General features: G+C 36.1%; 1 protein-coding gene across 2 annotated transcripts in view; it reads left to right on the top strand.

Moving 5' to 3' along the window:
- Positions 1–1,116: 1,116 nt before the first annotated feature.
- LOC118738841 (protein phosphatase 1 regulatory subunit 16A-like) overlaps positions 1,117–20,630 on the top strand; it is a 52,125-nt gene continuing 32,611 nt past the window's right edge. For both annotated transcript variants that reach the window (XM_036469850.1, XM_036469849.1), the window contains exon 1: positions 1,117–1,198. The gene's annotated coding sequence lies outside the window, so the exon portion shown is untranslated. The remainder of the gene's footprint in view (positions 1,199–20,630) is intronic.

Genomic DNA, 20,630 nt, shown 5'->3' with positions numbered 1-20,630 from the left:
AATGCCAGAATTTGCACAATTCTTCATAGCTGAATTGCTGAATACTTTAACTGCATTACCAATGTTCCTAGAATCGCGGTGACAAGAACTGGTAACATTTTTTGGTAATAAAAATTTCCGGTTACAAAATCTTCGGTAACGTGCAGAATAGACCTGTTAGTCACCGGTTACAAAAGTTTTGTTACCAGCGCAGAATAGGCCTGTAAATGCCATTACGGAAGAGATGATATCTGCTTGCATGACCTCTTGTTCAGGAAGCACAATCATTTATAGACGGCAGAGTCTATTCAAACACCATAAAAAAATCTTCTTTTTATTTGGCTTTTCGGTTTAGTCGAGACCAAAGTACTTCGTACTTTTCCTCTCTACTTTTGGAAGCTTCACCAGTTGTTCACACAAAGTGTCGGCAGTTCACTTCACTTGGTCGTTGCAGTATGTTCGTGGGCGCCCTTACTTTTCTTTTCCACTAATTAGTGCCGAGTCGAAGCACCTTTTCATCGTCATAGTAAAAAAGTAATTACCGATAATCAGTGCTCAGGATGACGGATCGAGAGCTCGTCCACAGGTATTATTGAAAATTTCGACAAGCTTATTCTGGTAGGGTACGCCTGTAAAGAAATCTATCTCGTAAATATTGGAATATTACTGATGGTAATTTAGAATATTTTTCACAATCTCCTTTTTTTTTGGTATCTGTATAGCGAAAACTGGAATGAATTTATGAGCCGCATTACATATTCCTGCAGGTAAAGCAATATTCATTCCGCAAACTTTTTCATAGCTAAGTGCTCATTATAAAATTTGTATTAAATATTTTACGGTGTTATTTCTTATCTCCCTAAACGCGCTCTGGTATAATTACTTACTTAAGAAACTCAATAGCTCAAAACAAGAAAACATTGAATCACCTTCGATTAAGTCATCGAATTCCATAATTTAGCTGAGTTAAAGTTGCTTTGAAGTAGTTTTAATGATAAGATAAAATTTTAGAGTTTATCAAAGTTTTAAGTATTTATGCATGTATATGTATATAACTTTTTCTAACTACTTGTATATTAGTAAAACTCATAACTGATTTAACTGATTAAATTTTTTATTTTATTTTACAGATGAACATTACTAAAGAAACTTTTTTGATATAAGCTGGTCGAATATTTATGGATAAGGGAAATCTACCTAATTATACAGAAAATAAAAAGTAAGTATGTAATGCTTTCAAATATAAAGTAAACCTTATGACCAGGGACGGATTTTATGAAAATGCCCTTTTTTTGCCTGTTTTTTGCCTTTTATAACTTTCAATTGTAAAGGGCAAGGAAAAATCCCTAATTCCTGATAATATGAAAGTTTTATACGTTCCATATTTAAATGGAAGGCCACTTGTATCAACTCACGTCAGAGCACGTTTAGTATATTTAAGGTTTTTCTTCGGTTGCTTTTTAGCCAGAGAAGGGAACAATCTTTTGCTTTTCAGCACGAACTCGATGCTTCTTATCAAATAAATTCAATAAATTTTTGCTTTTGGTTCGACTGTGACTGATGCACGGGAATGCTGACGGCTTGTGATAGCAAAAACTTCTGTTTCTTCGACTACCACTGTTGACGACTTGCAAAACCAGAGATATTGCTTTTGCTTTGACTTGTGCTACTGACCAAAATCATAACCGCAGAGCTCCAAAGGCAAACACCGATGGCCTAACAACTGTCATTTTGACGAGCAATATAAGTTTTTATCTTAAGAAAAGACTTGCTCAATAAATTACTAAAACGTAATCGTAAATAATCCACTGGTTGAAGCACCGATTCCTCGTATTTGCATCTGTAACAAAAATCGTTGGTTGCCCAGGCCAATCCAACCCAGATCAGTGCGTGCCCATCTTGCAGTGTCCGGTGTCAAATCTGGTGCCATATTTTCAAAATTCTTAATCGCAGAACCATATTGGATCTACCGTTCATAACGGAATAGTTAAAATCGAACTTACATACATGGCGTATGAATTACTCAGATGAGATCAGAATGTTACTCATACGCCATGTACGTACGTTCGAATTTAACTTTTCCGTTATAAATGGTTGATCCAATATGGATCCGCGATTATGAGTTTTGAAAATCTGACACCAGACTTGAATGCAGCAACCCTGTAATTACAGAAACAACAACGTAATTGGCGAGATCTTTCAACACTCCTATAAAATGCAGTTCAATTTAATTCGTAGCATCTTACAGAAAATCGTTCATCCTAAAAAAGTATGAAAGATGTTATTAAGGTAAAAGTCGACGTGATAAAGTGTTAAACAATGCATTTTTTGAGATGTCACGTATTGAATTGAAATGCATTTTAGAAGAGTGTTCAAAGATGTTGGTATTTACGTTGTTGTTTTTGTAACTTCTTTCATTTTGCTGTTGATTCCAAGAAATCACATTTCAAGCTTTGAGAAATTAACAAATTTTACTTCAAAAACTTTATTAATATACTTTTGTATGTATGTATGTAGGGTATCCGGCAGACGTGCATGACTTTTGCGTGTACGAATGTGAGGTGGTCTCTCCACGGCTGGATCGCATTTAACTTGGCTGAACTATAGCCGGCCCTAAATTTGGCATAGAGATGCACCGGTGTAAGATTTAAGGTTATTTGCAGGTGGGTCTGGTGGGTAGTGCTCCCGTGACGAGCACGAAATCCCGTTTCACCTTGCCTCTGGATGACGTATTGTTTAGCGTGGGCCACCATACGGTAATGCCATAGAAGGGGATCGTCCTTACCACCACTGTGTATATCCAGTGTACTATGTGTAGTTTTATTCCTCATTTTTCCTATAGCCGTCTTACAGGCACACAGATGGGTATTGGCCTTCCTGGAGCGGTCTTCGACATTTCGCTTCCAGTCAAGTTTCTTTTCCAGAATGATTCCAAATTGTTGAACCTCGGTATAATGGTTATCTTTACGAAAAGGATCCTAACAAAAAGCATCAGTCCCAGATGTAAACGGATAGACAATGTTGAAGGCTCCCTTGATAACGAGAAAATTTGCAAGCGTCCCGTCAAAATACCTGTAGCCTCAGGGAGGCCTATGAGTATGCTGTATCTTTCGCGATTGCACCCTCCTAGTAAGCTTTTGGATTGATGAAGTTCCATGGTATTATGCCAATGCAGTTTCCTTAGCCTGGTGTTTTCCTTCCTGACCGCTTCCTTTATTTTATTGGGACCTATTAAAAGAAAGGGCTCCGGAAAGGGGGCCTAATTGATAGTCTGGTTCCTGTATTGACCTTTGCCAGAGCTTTGTGGAGCCTAACAGCATCAGTGGTCCATGAGACATTCTCCTTTTGAATATGCATGCTGGTTCGTGGAGATATTGTTTTGTGTTGGTTCCGGTAACCAAAAAAAAACTGTATTTATCAAATCTTTACTTAATTAAAAAAAAAACTAAACTCATCTCGATAATAACGGCTAAGTGATAGAATGCAGTTTATCGAATTTTTTTTATTCGAATACCGGAATTCATACGAGTGTTGTCATTTTATAGTTTCAAATGAAAGCCCCGTAAAATATTACAAATTTTCAATAATAACCCTCGATATATTTGCCTTAGCCTCATATAAGTTGTTAGTATGTAAGAAAATCCGAAAGTATGAGTGATAATAGTGCCTTTTCGCTACTTTTTTCTCTAAATTTTCCTTAATAAATGCTGTAAGTTTACTTAACTTAGCAGATGCTGACAAATACGCCACAAAAACTCACTTTCCCAAAACCATTAAATAAATATCCATTTCCTATTCAACAAACTAATATCCCGAAGTGCTATTGTCTCAATTCAATTCTTCACATTTACACTTTGAGAGCACACTCATTCATACATACGAGTGCAGCACAGACAAAACCGTTTTAATTTAACCATCCAAACACTCAATTTAAGTACAGCAAATATTTCATACTCCACTTGAAAACCTGCACAACACTAGGAATGCTATAAAGATAAAAATAAACCCAGCGACATCCCAACGTAAATTCATGTCCGTCATTTATCATTTTCATTAGGGTGGCAACGCATGAGCACACATGAACGGTAAAGGGCAGCATACAAAAACGAGCGGCAGTGAATGAGTCTACGTACATATGCTTACATATGTGCAGTGTTGCCAGAACTTTTTGGATGACCCGGCTAAATTGGCAAATAAAACCGGCTAAAAATGGCTAAAATGTTTCAACTAAATTTCACATGTTTTATTTAAATAAATCACGAGTAAAAAGACTATTTCTTGGAGAGAAGTTACAAATTCGAGCTGGAAAAAATTTCGCCAGCAAGAATTTGCAATTAGGAAAAAGATATGATTGTGGCACATGGTTGGATTTTTTGTCGACGATAATTTGAATAAACCAGTTCGTTAAATGTAAAAATTTTCAAACTGGAGTGATTTTAAAATGAAAAATGTAAGTTAATACTTGTTTACTTAATTAATTTAGTTAATTCCAATGATTTGAAAGGTACTCGGGAAAAAAAAACTATTTATTACTATTACTATCTGATATTTTGAGTGATAATTCTCGCTCGATTTTCGACGAACAAACCTATTATCTTCCCTACAAGTCCTTTTCAGACTGACCGATTCTCAATACACTCAAACAGAAACCAATACACATAAAAAACGCTGTAAAAATTTCCCTTCAATTTTAAGGCAGTAAAACAACGACCTTAACTTAAGTTAACATCAACCGAGGCCATATGTTGACAAGGGATGCAAAATCACAGGCCCCTATTGCGAGTGTCGACTGGCAGTAGAATAGAAATTTTGTCGATCGAGTCGATCATCTTTTATTTTTCTATTGTGTAACTTGATCGATAAAAATTTGTACTATTGTGAATGGTTGACAGAATTGTAAACAGCTGTTTGTTTGTTTACATTTGTTTCTTGAGTGTTTTATTTACATCATTTTTAAAATAATTGCTTTTATTATAAAATTAAAAAAATGGACACAGTTGAAATATGGTTTAGTGATGAGGAAGATGATGCGGAAGCTAATAGATTAGGAGAGTTAGCTAAACCAAGGAGGGAATTGCGAGATTCGTCGGATCCCTTGGACTTTGAAGGTGTATGTACACGTGTGAGTTTTATGAATAGAAGTTGCGTTCCCGATGCTTCAGTTTTTAGGCTTTACATGATTTGCAGGAAAAGCTGTTTTCCTCATTAATAAACTTTATGGAAGTTTAAGAAATACGGTACGGTTAAGTTTTTTGTACAATGATGTTGGGTTTTTGTGTCCAAACGAGTGACCCGAGTTTAAAAACTTTAACATAACAACATAACAAGTGTATTGAAAGAATTCAACTTTAATTTAAAATAAAGATTTCAAATTTCCGAGCACTAGTCAATTAATAAATTATGCAGTTTTTTTGTATAAACTTTTGATGTTGGTTCTGCGCAAAAACACTGTGGATGGCGTAGCCGGAGTTATATGCACAAGAAATATTGTATATGTATCTTTTCCGATAGAAGCGGAGCTTCCTACCCTACTCTTTCCGGAAATTCCTTTGCCTATGTCTTCACTCTCCTGCATCAGTACGAACAACCGCGCAAGTTGCCTTTTGTTGCTTATAATTTTTGATCTGTAATTCAGACACATACATGCATACATATGTATATTTCACAATTTTTTACAACTTCCAGTTCAATTGACTTACTTTTTATCCATAATAGTACCACTTTCTTATGTAAATTTTATAAACGCAAACTCCAACGACTAAAAAACAGCAATAGAAGAATGAGCGATTAAAAAGTATTCACAGTCGCTAATTGAGCGACTAAGCGACACTCGCAATAGCATCGCTAATCGATAATCGCTTAATAGTCGTTTATCTACTGCCAGTCGACATTCGCAATAGGGGTGACAGTTACACAAAAGAACTGGTCAGATGTTTCAGAAATCCCTTCAATTCTGATGTAAAATATGATGCCAAAAAAACTGCAGATCTCCCATTTGGATGACCGGTCATATGGCCGGAAGATGTCTCGTAGGATTCCTAGCGAGTTTTGCTTTACATAAAAATTTGTGCTCTTTTATTTTCATTTTGACTCACTTCCGTGTTGGTTCCTTTAATTCAAGTTGGCATTCGGTTTTTGGAATTTGAATAAGTTCTCAGCAAAAACGTTTGTTTAAAAAAATACATATGTGTACATAGTGCTTGAAAATATAAATTTTTCCATTATCTTAAACCTTTGTCAGTGGGCAATAATTATGTTTTTTAATTTAGGCAGAATTGAATATGCGCTATCTGGGAAGACAATATCTACATGTAATATTTATTCTGTTTGTTGGCACTATATCCAAACACAAACGCATCTTAAAAGTCTTAACGGTGAAACAATTTCTTATTTTCTAAGTTGGCGAATAAAACTTCACACTTAAAATTAAGACATTTATAACAAACATTTTATGAAGAAAATCCCTTCTTCGTTTAAAATAAAAATAAGCGAAACCGGCCCAATTTCATACAATCCAGCCTGACATGAAAACTTTCTCCACGATAAGGCTAGTAACCATTTCTAACAGATTTTGGGTCGCTTAGTCAAAAATGGAAACATATACATATTTGAAATTTAAGAAAACAAGGCAAATAGCAAAATCGGCTAAAAACGGCTAATTTTTCTCTGCAAAACGGCTAAAAAATCGGCTGCCGGCTAAATCGAAATTTCTCCGGCTGTTTGCTATCGCAACCGGCTAAATCTAGCCGGAAAACGGCTCAAATGGCAACACTGCATATGTGTGTGTGCGTGTGAGAGGTATTGAGCAACCATCAGCAAACAGTATTAAGCACTCATGTCATTTCGGGCTCGTCCTAGCGCGTTATATGCGCCTAGTGTTACTATCATTTCTAGTCCACTAGTGCGCGCTGGGGTTGTTGCTTTTGCTGCGTGCCCACAGCCTCAAACGTTTAGTCAGTAGTAGTCATGGTCCTTTGTGCAAAGCTTGCATATTTGCGGTATTTGCAAAAAAAAACTAAACGGTACATGTGCTACGACGATAAAGGTACTAGCTCTTGTGTAGATTTGAACAACTTGTACACACTAGAGCGTACTATTCGTTCCGCTCTTCAATCACTATCCAAATACACTTACACAGGTTGATTTTGTCGACCGACTAACTAACTAACTAAGCTAAGCAGCTGAGTGGTGCAGTGGATTGACTTACTTACCTAAATGTCAGACAAATTTATAGGTTATGTGCTTACAAGTTCACACACAATCACATACTTTTTAATAAATATTTCCATTTTGCCCTATGCATTTATACTAAGTGCATACTCATATATGTTTGAACTTGTGCATACCTTTTGTGCTTGCGTTTCGCCTTGTGCGCAATTCACTCAACGCGTGCCACTTGAGACTGCACTGTACTTGCATTGGTTTCCTCCGTGCCCTCCCATTACTCACTCTCCATCTCTTTCTCTTTGTGCTTCTCACTGCGCTGCGTAACCCTATACCATCGTTGACAATGACAATAGTTATCACATGCGCAATCTGTGTATGTCATCTGCACGTGTGTCTTGTGCATAACGCGTCCTTCTGATGTTCTCATGTGTGCTCCTTTGGCCTTTCTTGTTGGCTGGAGTGCCTGCGAGGTGCTTGCTTGGTGTTGCACTTCATGGCATAATATGTATAATCAAGCCTTCTGGCGAAGGTGCCACTGCTGTTTCAGCTGCTGTGCTTGAAGTGTATGTGAGCGGATGTACATACATACGAGGGGGAGACTGCAAATTTTTGAACCTAAAGGTTTTGTTTATTTTTTTTTACGTGGAGGAAGCATCGAGAGCCTATACCTGTCAGTGTAGGACTTTAACCCGAACTGAACCTCCTACTGTGCAATTACTGATTCCCGCGGTACCTCCGTCAAGTATTTCGTCGGTAGGCGATGTGAGCACTAGGCTTGCACGTTCGTTCCAGTTGGTTGTACTCAGTCCTGGGCTACACCTAATAGGTTTTGCCACGTCTTGATTAAAGAGAAATACCTTTTTTAGACTATTTATGTATCCCTTAGATACAAGTGCAACTTATAATTTCGCTCCAATAAGCAGTAATAACAAATAACTTAAAATCATGGCATGCCTAATAGCTGCTTTTTGTCGCTGGTATTGCATTGAGCAGGCTTACACAAGAAACAAATTTCAAGTCCGTGTACGTATGTATACAGCCTCTGCGGTTGGAACGGGCTGGGTTCCAATCCGCGCCTACACTTCGTCTGCTCGAAGTTCGAAGCCGCACATCCTAGGTTGCTGTCCGCGCCTACGTTTCGAGGGTACCAATTTTGAGACAGCACAGGCTGCTTGAACGGCCTAGGTTCCAGCCCGCGCTTACGCTTCAGTTGGTGAATTTCAGGTTTAAGATGCGGTCTAGGAGCACAGGACTCTAAACCGCATTGCCTTGGCGGTTGGAAGGGCCTAGGTTCCAATTTGCACCGCACGTGCTAATCGGGTGGACGTGTTTTTATTTGAACAGTTATGCCTTAAAACAGCCATGTCCGCTCAAGAACTGGGTAAGGTAAAAATCTTCTTCGCCATGCGTTCTATTAATCAGGACACCAGGTTTGGTGTGCATCGATAGGTCCAAGGATTCTTAGTCGTACTATCTCACTTGATTTGCCACTCTGTAATGCTGCTTTCCCGTGCTCGGCGTCAGTCTCTTTGAAATTGAGCATACGTAGCGAATGCAAGGAGCATTGGTTCTCTCGCCAGTATATCTATCGGAATAATACTGGCAATTACGAAAGCTGCTTTTTCCAACACTGTTTTGAAGGCGCTACAAACTCGAAGCGCACACAAACGGTATGTAGAAAGTACTCCGCGGAAGTATGCTGGACCCTGTGCCACGTTTGACCAGATTGGGGCCGCAAACAGTATTTGGCTTTTGACCACACTCGCTAAGAGTAGACGCCTGCGCTGTTTCGGGCCCCGCCTGTTGAGCATTATTCGCGATAGTCCCGTGATCGTTGAAGTCGCTTTCTCTCTCACATAGCTCAAGTGGGCGCTGAAAGTAAGACACTTATCGGGCTCCTACCACTCCTAGGTATTTAATTGTAGGTTTCGTCATGATGATGTGTTCGCCAATTTTCAGCGCTTTCTCATCTTCTTACTTCTTACGATTGGAAATTAGTATTAGTTCTGTTGTTTTGCTCGGCTAGCCTGAGCTCGAAGATATTTAGGCAATTTTTAATCTCGTCTACTGATGAGGCTACCTTTTCACATATGCCATCAAGCAGTTTCGCAGACACTACCACCGCAATGTCATCTGCAAAGCCTATTATAGACGGTCCCTGGGGTAATTCGGTGCGCAGAACACCAGCATACATGATGTTCCATAGCAAGGGACCGGGTGCTGATTCTTGTGGAGCGCCAGCCCGTTGAAAGCTATTAAAATAGCTGATAGAAATGTCGGCCGCTTTTCTTCAAATTGTAGTACAAGAAATAATAGCTGGGCCAGGTCTGGATTGTATGGTGGGTGTTTCACTTCTTCCAACCCAATCTCGGCCAGGTGTATTTGCTCGCAAAAACAGGACCTTTTGGTCTCCATTTCTCGACTACCAATTGTCAACAAAGTCGCAAATAGTCTCCGTTCTTGGTAGTTATCTATGGTATTAGCAACTAGTGACAAGCAGGATAAGACATTAATGACACTTAAAGATACCCAGGCTGAAAATTTTTGGTCCCCCTCGTATGTACAGTGGTGGCCAATACAATAGCACCCCCATTTCAATTAAAATACAGTACATTCTCTAACAAAACTCATATAAACCCAAGTTTAACAATTTGTAGAAAACTACAAAAAATGCAACAAATTTTCACCCAAATTTCAAACTTTTTTCTCAGAAGCGCTAGAATTTTTTTGAGTACACAGTTTTATAGCCCATTCAATTTTAGTCTAATAATTTGCAAGTTGTAAGTGGCTAAAAATTACCGCTGATTTTTTAGAATTTGTTTCGCCGAAGCTGTTTCGGGTTTTTTCCATATACAAATAAATTGTGTTTATTCGTTACATGGAAGCGAATGCATCAAAATAAAAAAAATCTAAAAAAGCAACGGTAATTTTCAGCCACTTGAAACTATTAGACTTAAATTTAATGGGCTATAAAACTGTGTAATCAAAAAAATTCTGGCGCTTCTGAGAAAAAACTTAGAAGTTTGGGTGAAAATTTGTTGAATTTTTTTGTAGTTTTAATCTTTGGTTTATATGCGTTTTGTTAGAGAATGAACTGCATTTTAATTGAAAATTCTTAAAAATAAGTAATTAAACATAAGTGGGAAACAATATCACTTTGAAATGGGGATGCTATAGATATGTCCAGTACTGTATGTACGTATAGTATATAAATAAGTTTTTGTGCTTGCATAAGATTCTTGCTACTTTGATGCCCTGTCAACGTCCCAGTAGTACCCACTCATACATACACTAAAGCATGACGACAACGGTTGTTTTTGTCGGCAACATTGTAGCTGTGCAAGGTGACCAACTGATGCGAGCAAATTGTAGTCAGCTGTGAATATGCGGGGAAAACTCATTACTCGTTTGATTGGTATAAATAAGTATGAAATTTGATTTTGTTCAATTTGGGTGGGAGTATTATCAATTTTCGGACGTGTTAATATCATAAAAGTTAATCGAACGAAGTTGACGTATCAGCTGTGCCGTTGAGCAATTGTTTGTCGGTTAAGTTCAATCAAGAAGGAACTGCAGTGAAATTCTGGCAATCGTTGCGCTAAATTTTCATCGCCGAAATTCTCAGTATACAACATGGAAAAGCAACAGATGCAATGTGCAATCAGCCAAACCTTCCAGTATGAGGGGCATGTAGCTGGTTTTTAGGCGCACCAGCTATTTCTTTAGAGACTTTTAGCGATAGCGAAAGTTGGATCCGGCTGCTATTGATTTGCATATGTGCGGAAATAAAACGATCGCTATTTTTGAGCTAATACTGAGTAGATAACGAAAAATAATACTCGTAAGACCATTGGTCTTATCGAATATAACAGCCCTATTTCCATTTCAATTTTATCAATAAATCAATGGGATTAGAGCTGTAAAACATATCGTCGATGCCTTTGCAAAACCGTCCATCGACCAGTTGCATAACCGCATAAATCGCCAAAGTGACAAAAATAAGATTTGGTAACCCTGAACTCCAGGTACCGAGCTCAATGCATAAAAATTGTAAAATCTTCGTTCCAACCATAAATTTGTAAATTGACTGATAGATGAATTACCGCCTATCAACTCAACGGCCTTAAAGAAAAGTTTTTCGCTCTCCTGTAAAATTTGAGTGCCGTAAAATAGGCGGTTTTGTAAGGACCCAGGGTTCATTTGCAACATGCCAACGCTTATGGTAGGGCTTTACAGAAACTGAAAAGTATTTATTATAGAGGTGGATCAGACTACCTGAAGAAGAAGAAGTAGCCAACACAACAAACAGCTGATCATCGATCAAAGAAGGAAGAGCTGACGAAGTGTTCTTATATTTACCCAGCCCAGTATCCTGTACAACAAATGAAAAATTTTCGCTGAAATATTTTATGAACAAATTTTTGCCTTAAAAGAGATTAATTTCTTGTAATCTTCTTTAATGTAATATCTGTCTGTCTTAAATACCATTCATAACTAAACATTTAAATATGCTATGTAATGGTCTATTATATATTTTCAGTTCCTACATAAACAACTTTTTTATTCGGAGTTTAGGGACCCCAGTGGAAAACTAACTTATTACTTAAAAAAAATCAGTTCAGTTTATTTGGAATTTGAAAGCTCGCACCATTAGGATTGTTCTATACCGAAAAAATATACCCCTATTTTTAAACCAAAAAATATTTAGAGGTCGCTCAAAGCTCTCACCCGCTTCGCTGAGTGAATGAAATTTCTACGTGTAATTTATTTTAATTAAACTCAACATTCTTAAAATATGCGAAAATCACGAGACTTTTTTTTAAATATCTTCAAAATATTTTCAAACTAAAGCTATCTTAAGCCTCTCTTGTGATACTTTTTCATACTTATGTACATGTAGTTTAGAAATGAAGCCATTTCAAAATCATTTCGATTGATACCCTTATTTTAATAATTCATTGAATTGATTGAAAATTTAGAATAATACTTTTTAAACCGTTAATTCCTATAATTCAAGTTGAATTTGAATTTTCAAACATGTATCGGATCGATGAGGACTTTTTAGATTTCATTTATGATGGTGTTTTGAACAATCCTACCAATTTTCAACTGGGTGGGGAATTTTTGTAACCTTGAATGTCTAAATTGACCGGACTAGTATCTACACCAAGTTCCTGTACTCTATCAAAAATATTTTCTGAGATATGATATGCGTTATGAAAATCTCGTTTTATGGGAGGTGCCACGTCCTGTCGAGATGAAATCTATTCTATATTTTAAGTTGGGCTAAATGGGACCAGTGTACAAAATTTAATGGGAATCGGTTGAGTAGTTAACGCGTGAAAGCGTAACAAATAAACAAACTCACTTTCGGATTTATAATATTAGTAAGGATTTTATATGAAAAAAAATAGTTTTTCGTAGAAGTGGTAGATATATAATTCTTAAAAAACCAATATTCTTCGATCGGAAAACACTGCTTCTCTGCAGTTAACTTTTAATAATAATACTCAATTGTTTAATTGACCATTTGTTAAGATTTTTTTTTTTATAGGTCCCGCAAAACCCCCAAAAATGGATATAAAATCATAAGCACAATAATAATTATATAGTCTTCTGGAGCGAATTTTTGATTTTCAAGAATTCTATTCCATTTCTACGAAAAATTGATTTTTTTTCCATGTAAAGACATGTCAAAGATTTTTGGACCACGCTAACGTACACACATATACATGTATATATTAACACTACTAACTTTTTAACTGCAATTTTTCAATGGCACTTGCTGTTTGCTTTTGTACTTTTTCAATTTTTCAACATGTCAACAAGAGTTTTTATAACATTTTTTTTTGTTTGCCGTTGTTGTTTTTTTGGCTCCACACAATTGTTGTGCCGTACGCCATTACATTCACCACTTCCGTCGGTATATCACTGCCAGTTTGCCGCACTTCCTGTTGTCTCTTAGTGGCTGAGTATGTCCTTTTCGCACATTTCCTTTGGCTTTGTTTTCATATTTACACTTATTGTTGTAATTGCATTGCGCATCCACTTGCTGGTGATTAAATTGGTTTTCAATTACATAAAGGATTTGCAAACAAAACAATGAGAAATAAACGCGTAGAAAGCAATAATATCGAAAGTAAATAAGGTGGCTTTAGGGGAGGCCAGCAAAATACTAAATTGTTGTGAAAAATAATAATATAGAAAATAATGGCAAATATGAAAGCGCATATATGTTTTAATACGATATAACAGCGTTGCTTAAGGGTAACATAAAAATAGAGAAAAAGTAGAATAACATAAATGCTGTTAGCATTGCTTTGGCGTGGTAGCGAAGCTTACACTGCGATTGCAAACAAAGTAAATCCATAAATCCTTAACAACAACAATCAGCAAAACCGCACTCAACACTTGGTTAGTGCGCTACAACACCTACACGGCTAGCACTTTGAGTACTCATAAAACGCCTACGCGCCTAAATATTGCTATGCAACCTGCTAAGCGTGGCGCTGAAGGACTTTCAAGCTAACGCGCTTAAATACTCGTATTGTACATATTTATGTATGTTTGTTTCATGCTTGTACTTTTGTACCAGGGATGCCAACTCTGTCAAGGCCAATTCCTCAAAGTTTCTGAAAAAAAATTCCCAAAAAATCTTTTGTCATAGAATTAAAAGTCCCAGAACATTAATGCTTAGAAAAAAATCTTGATTAAAAGAAAACAAAAACGAAGGCGATTAATGCGGTATCAATCAAATTGGCGACAAGCTATTCTACAAAAGCGGTTCAAATAGTCATTGTCGTATATGTATAAATTTATAAATAAAGTAAGACATGAGCTCTCACCTCTCCTGCGGTGTTTGGCAGTGGATTCCCTATTAACTGTACTGAAAGACTTCGTTCACAACCAAGCTTGCGCAGATGATGTTTCTGCATTGTCATCAGGCAAATCTCTCAGGGAGGTCTGTGTAAAGATACAGAGAACCCCGAATAAGATTGAGGAATGGTGCACTTTGCAGGGTCATGCTCCCAGCAAGACAACCCTAGCATGTTTCCGCGGAAAAGAAAATTGGAAGGTCTCAACCTTCCAGTGCTTAGAGGCTAAACCTACATATGTAAGTCTCCGTGGATGTAACGGTAACTCTAGATACGAAGTTGACATGGAAAACTCACGTCGAGCTGAAGGTAAATCGAGCGCTGAAAGCTTTCGGAAAGTGTCGGAGAACCTTTAGTATGGCCTGGGGTCTTAGCCCGGCTATGGTATTTTGGATACACATATGGGGTATTCACAACGGTGTCGTAAGTGTCATACTGTTGTATGTCGTAAACTTTAAACGCCTAAAAATGTATTGAATGGGTTCGCAAAGTATCATCAAAGTAGTTTCAAGTTTTCTAAACATTTATTTAAGCCTTAACGGTTTACGACATACAACCCTCAATAGTTTTAGTCAGACTAATCGTCACGTACTCTAATGTACATAGTATGATGGCGCAGAACCATGGTCATGAGCACAACGTCAGGGACCGGCTCTTAATACTTTGTCGGATATTCTACCTCTGGATTTAGCGATCCAAGAGGATACATTGAAAACGATGTGTCGATTGCACTATTTTGGATTGGGATACGACGAACGAAGGTCCGGGTACAGAGAGTTGTTTAGAAAGTTGCCAGAGCAATGCGCTTTGTTTTTGGCACCTAATGACAAACTGATGCCTGGAGTCGCCTTTGGAAGAAAGTACGTCGCTAGATTTCCTACAAGGGAGCAATGGAGACATCCAGACACTCTCTTGGAAAGCTCGGTGTAAACTTTCTATACGGACGGCTCAAAGTCTGAAAATTATATTGGAACTGGGTGGCATCTGGACGGTAACCTCAGATGCCTTACTGCTCCGGGTGCAATGGCAACGGTCTTTCAATCGGAAGTTTTTGCAATACCGAATGTAGCAGACTGGATAATTGGCGAAAAGTGGCGCGGACATAAAATCAGATTTTGCAGTGACAGCCTCAAGGCCTTGGAAACCGTTCGCACCTCTTCAAAAATAGTCCAGTAATGCGAATCGAGGCTGAACTCCGTTACAGGGTGGAATGAGCTTTAACTAGTGTGGGTGCCAGGTCACTACTGTGTTCAAGGCAATGACCTGGCTGATGAATTGGTGAATTGCACAATTGCAATTGGGTACATTAAGAATCTCATAAATAAAACTCGTGACAGCCGTTGGTGTGCAACTGACACCTGCAAAACAACCAAATGTTTCCTGAAATGGCCTGACAAGGTGGTAGCAAAATTCCTTCTCAGCCAAAGAAGTAGTGATCTTCGAGCCCTGATGGGACACAAATTATATGAAACAACAAAATATGAATGTCAAAATGTGTTAAAAAATCTTTACTTTCAACGCTAAGACCATTTTTGAGGTGATGGAAAAGGGTTGCCTTCTGTTTAAATAGCTAAATTCAAAGTATTTAATAAGTTAAATTAATTAATTAAATTTGGGTATCAATCTAAGGAGGTTTCAAAAATCTTTATTTCTGAACCATATTTAGTGAGGTTGACTCATGTTTTAAAAATCAAACTCAACTTAATTTATCACTTAATTAAAATATGTATTGCAATGTTTGACAAAGGAGCCTTAACAAGAGTTTAGCTTGAAAATACTTTTCAAGAGGGCTGCGATCTGTTTGAATTTTTTTTGATAATGTATGTGAATTATATAAATACGTGAGTCAAACGAAAGAGTCTGAAAAAATATTTAGTCCGAGCATTTGGAACGTTTGCGAGGGGCTGCCACGTATTTAAAAAGTTACATTCAAATTATTCAACAAGTTCGACGAATTATTAAAGGATGGGTATAAATCGAAATTGGTTTGAAAACTCTTTATTTGTGACTTTTATTTAGGAGGGTTGCAAATGTCAGGTGAAAGAGATTTAAGAAGATTTTAGTTTGAAATAACTTTTGAAAAGTACTTCCACCTGCTTGAAACATCGAATTTAGTTGACGTATAAACAAGGTTTATGAATTATTTAGATATGGGTGTGAATCGAAAGAAATTTATGAAATCTTAAGTTTGAAAATATCTTTAATAAGGCTGGCCACCTTTTCGAAAAAAAAACATATCGATCTAAAAGTATAGGTATATGTATGTGTATTATACGGGAAGGTATTTTGTGTAATATTTAGTCATTGGATTTTTAGCGTTGTTTTGAATTCCAAAAATGAGAGGCCAAATTAAAGACCTTAACTTCTAGACGTGCGATAAAGTTTTATTTTTTTAGTTAACATCTTTTTTAAAAGGTAATTTTAAATTTGATGAAATTAAAAACCTGCACTATGCGAGACCTGTCTTCACTAAAAAACGGCTACACGGATTTAGATGAAATATGGCACTTTGATCGCTTATAACTGTAGGCGCTGAACCGCCATGCGGGTTCACTAGTACCGTTGTTATTCTGTTGCAGAAAACGTTGAATTTGTTGGACTGTGAAATTACACTTATGTACATTAATGTTCAATATAAAAAGTTTTGGTCCAAGTATAATCTATATCGAATTCCAGCAAAATTTTAAGCCATTCCCCTATTCCCCCACAAAGTTCGAACTCCATCACTATGTGGGGGGATTCTCCCCCATTTGACATCTCTAGTTTGCATACATATATATGTGGTCGAGCGGTATAATAAAATTTTCTAGTCACTCTCTTGGCTGCTGAAGTAGGAATGTTTTATTTAATTTCTCATCCTTTCTCTTATGTCTTATTCGTGTACTTAATTAGGGATGGTATAACTACGAAAATGTGGTACAAGTTTGAATATACGAAACAATAAATATAGTGTTGTGTAAAGAGAGAAATAAATTACTTATAATTTAATGTATGCATGTTGACTGTTCAAAATTTATGAGATTTTTATAAAATGTTTTGAGGGGACCACCACATAAACAAGTAAACGAGAGTTGAAAGATGAGAAGAAGAGCGGTTTAGAATATCTGCCAAAATTGCGTAAGGAGTACATACAGACGCCAGCTTCAAAGTAATACGTATCAAGTGGTTAATCGCATTCTAATCTTCAATGAGTTTTTAATTTAGCTACTATTGCATAATTTACAAACGAAAATAACTAAATCCCACAAACAGTTCTTTTATAGCTTCATGCCACAAAAAGGGTCATCATAAAAATACTCAATAATTGCTTTTTCTCATATTTTCCAACCTTAATCCACATATTTCCTTTTAAACGTCTGCTGTCTGCCACCTGCCCCCACCAACCATTGATTATAGACTTCTCAATAAAAACGACGTTTAAAAAATAAATTTAAACATCCTTCCACCTACTTGCACTAAAATTTATGGCAAATAAAATTTTTTCCGACTTTACGCTGTCACACTGTTTTATCCGCCGGCAATTTGGTATTTATTTACTTATTCTACATTTTGTTTTTTTTTTGTTGGCGTTTAATTTGATTGCCTTTGTCTCTACATAAATATTTATTGCATATTCTCACACCCACGTACTTATACCTGGGCAAACATAAACACACATACATACACACAAATACATAGCGGTCTGTGTACCTTTTTTGTGGTTGTTAAATTTTATCTTATCGCATTTAATTCTCAACTGATTCCAATTGTTCTTTTGCCCTAAATTGCATATAAAGTATCTGCAAAGAAGTTAAAAAAATATTAATAACTGTGAAAATATGCAGATAGACAGAAAGTTAGATAGGGAGTATGGAAAAGTTTTGATAACGCCGCTAGCAATGGCATGGCACAATTTTTTAATGTAAATTATGTCAAAAGAGATAAAAGAAAATTATTTTTAGATATTTCGACATTGTATATGGGGCGTTCCATACAAAAACCGATGGGGTTCACACGTCATGTGTATGATTTGTTTCAAATTTTTACTGTGAATGCATAAACATAAATAATAAATAAATATGAAATTTGAGCTTGATTAATACATTTTAAAAAACTTTACAGCACAAAAACAAATCGATTTAATAGTTTTCTAATCATCTCCATAACGGGGCGAGGAAAAAACTTGAAAAAAATCACTCAACAAAATTCTCTATTACAAACAATTTTTTTCTTTAAAAATATTTCACATGCAGATTTTTTGATAAAAAAATAGTTTTTGAAAATATGCCATCTAAAAAAACTTGAAAATAATCACAATGGTAGTTCTGAGTATTGCGCAGTATTTAAGTATAGTATTATGGGGTGCACTCTACAATAATTTGAGTTATTAATTTTTCTTTACACCGACGTTGAGTAAAATGAGTACATTACAAATTTACAAATTAATTTTAAGCTACTGCATATTTGCGTTGATTTTTAATATTTTGTATGCTGACAGCTTTTTGTACTTTTTTCTTATGGAAGAAAATGCGCTGTTTTCAAAGAAAATTGAAAAAAAATAATTAACGCCAGTTTTGCAATCGCTTAAAACTTGCATTTTATTATACTAAAATTCAATGGGCTACAAAATTGCATACTCAAAAAAATCTAAAAAAATTAAAAAAAAAAAATGTAAATTTGTAATACTCCTTTTACTCGACTGCGGTGTAAAAAAGAATTCATAATTCAAATTATTGTAGAGAGCACCCCATAATACTATACTTAAATATTGCGCAATACTTAGAGCTACCATTGTGATTTCTTCCAATTTTTTTTGAGATGACAAAAACTATTTTTTTGTATCAAAAAATTTGTATGTGAAAAATTTTTCAAGAAAAAAATAAATTTAAAAAATACTTATTTTCAGCGAGAGTTTTGATGTGTGCATGTGTGATTTTTTTTTTTAATTTTTTCCTCACCCCGTTCTCGAGATATTTGGAAAACTATTGAATCGATTTGTTTTTGTTTTTGTGCTGCAAAGTTTTAAAAATGTATTGATCAAGCTCAAATTTCATATTTATTTATTATTTATGTTTATGCCTCAACTCTAAAAATTTTAAACAAATCAAACACATGAAGTGTTTTGGTCCGTTTTGGTGTGGAACGCTCCATATACATACATACGATTATGTGCGTGTCTATTAAGAAGCAGTTGATCAAAAATTGAACGTTAGCTAGAAATTTAACTTCTGGCTTCGTTGAATATAATTTAACAATTTCATTGCCGTAGAAGAAAGTATGTATAGTAGATACTATGGGTGGAATGTAAGCATCCTAATTTTAAAGTACACATTTTTTGCTGCCAGAACTGTGTCGAGTGAAGTTGCCATAAGATATGTTATTGAATATTTTGACAGTTTCCAATCGCCCTCTTCGAATGGTATCTTGCCTATTGTACTTAAAGAAGGTGTTGAGCTTTTGTTGATAAAGCTCTGTATGCAGCTCTCAAGAAAACGGTCAAGAAAAAATTTCCATTATTTCGCGTGTGTGTCCAAGAAATTTTGACATTTTTGATACCTCACAGCCTGTTGTCTCACTCTTTCCGCAAGAAATAATGGAACGGGCATATATTTCTGTTGCAAACCTGGGTTGCCTTGTGCTCTTTTTTCACAAAAAACTTTAGAAAACCGTAGTAGAAAGCGTAGTAAATTTCTTAAGAACTGCGTACTGCCTTAAGGAAATTTGACTCAAGAAAATTTCTTAGCCATTTCTTGTACGTCATTTTATATGGAGTTTTTGCTTTTCTTGAGAGCTGCATACAGGCCTTAAGCTTGAAAAAGATTTTCCCTGCGTCGAACTATAGGCAAAACACGATTTTTTTTTCTCAAAATCGTGATCTTCCCTTAGAAAAGAGATAATGGAATGAAAATTTTACCGTGAAGATAAATTATCATATAATATAGGAAAACTATAGAGAAGTTACAACCACAATAACTTAACCCTCAAAATACCGTTCAAAATGTCACTTTTCATTTAACCCTTTAATGCAGAGTCTGTCATATATGAAACGCTTTTTAACCCTTTCAAGGCAGAGGCAAAATGGTTGTTTTCAACGTACTTTTTATTTATTTTTATTTTTAATATTTGTATTTTTATTTTTAATATTTTTATTTTTTTATTATTATGTTACTATGGAAAAATTTTCTACGATTAATATCTACGTCAGCATGAGAATAAGCAAGTTCAAAGGCATATTGAGAACTTTTTTTTTGTTGCAAAACATAACGACCATCGGATGCCAACGTCAAAAACTGCGTGAATATTTCGCTCAGCACTTACTGTGAGGCTTTGAGAGCTGCAGGTGGCGAAGCTCATGTTGACTGCAGACAACTTATGGGATTGCTGATTGGTGCATTCTTATAGTACAAAGATCTGGTTGTGATCATAAGATCGGCCGCAAATTAGAGATGTCAGATCGAAAAAAAAAACGATTGAAATCGAAGTAAAAAAAAAAGTAAATGCCAAGTGGGCCACACTGGAGAAGTGAAACTTACGTTACATATTGGTGTTTCCAGCGGAAGGTCCACCACGACAAAAAAAATAAAAGTTGTATATCTAACGTATTTACGGGCCGATTTGTCTGCTTTTTAA

Source organism: Rhagoletis pomonella, unplaced genomic scaffold, assembly GCF_013731165.1.
Source record: "Rhagoletis pomonella isolate Grant_MI unplaced genomic scaffold, Rhpom_1.0 Rhpom_scaffold_00005, whole genome shotgun sequence".
NCBI lineage: Eukaryota > Metazoa > Arthropoda > Insecta > Diptera > Tephritidae > Rhagoletis > Rhagoletis pomonella.
The sequence above is the reverse complement of the archived record's forward strand: the minus strand, read 5'-3'. Positions and strand labels throughout refer to the sequence as shown.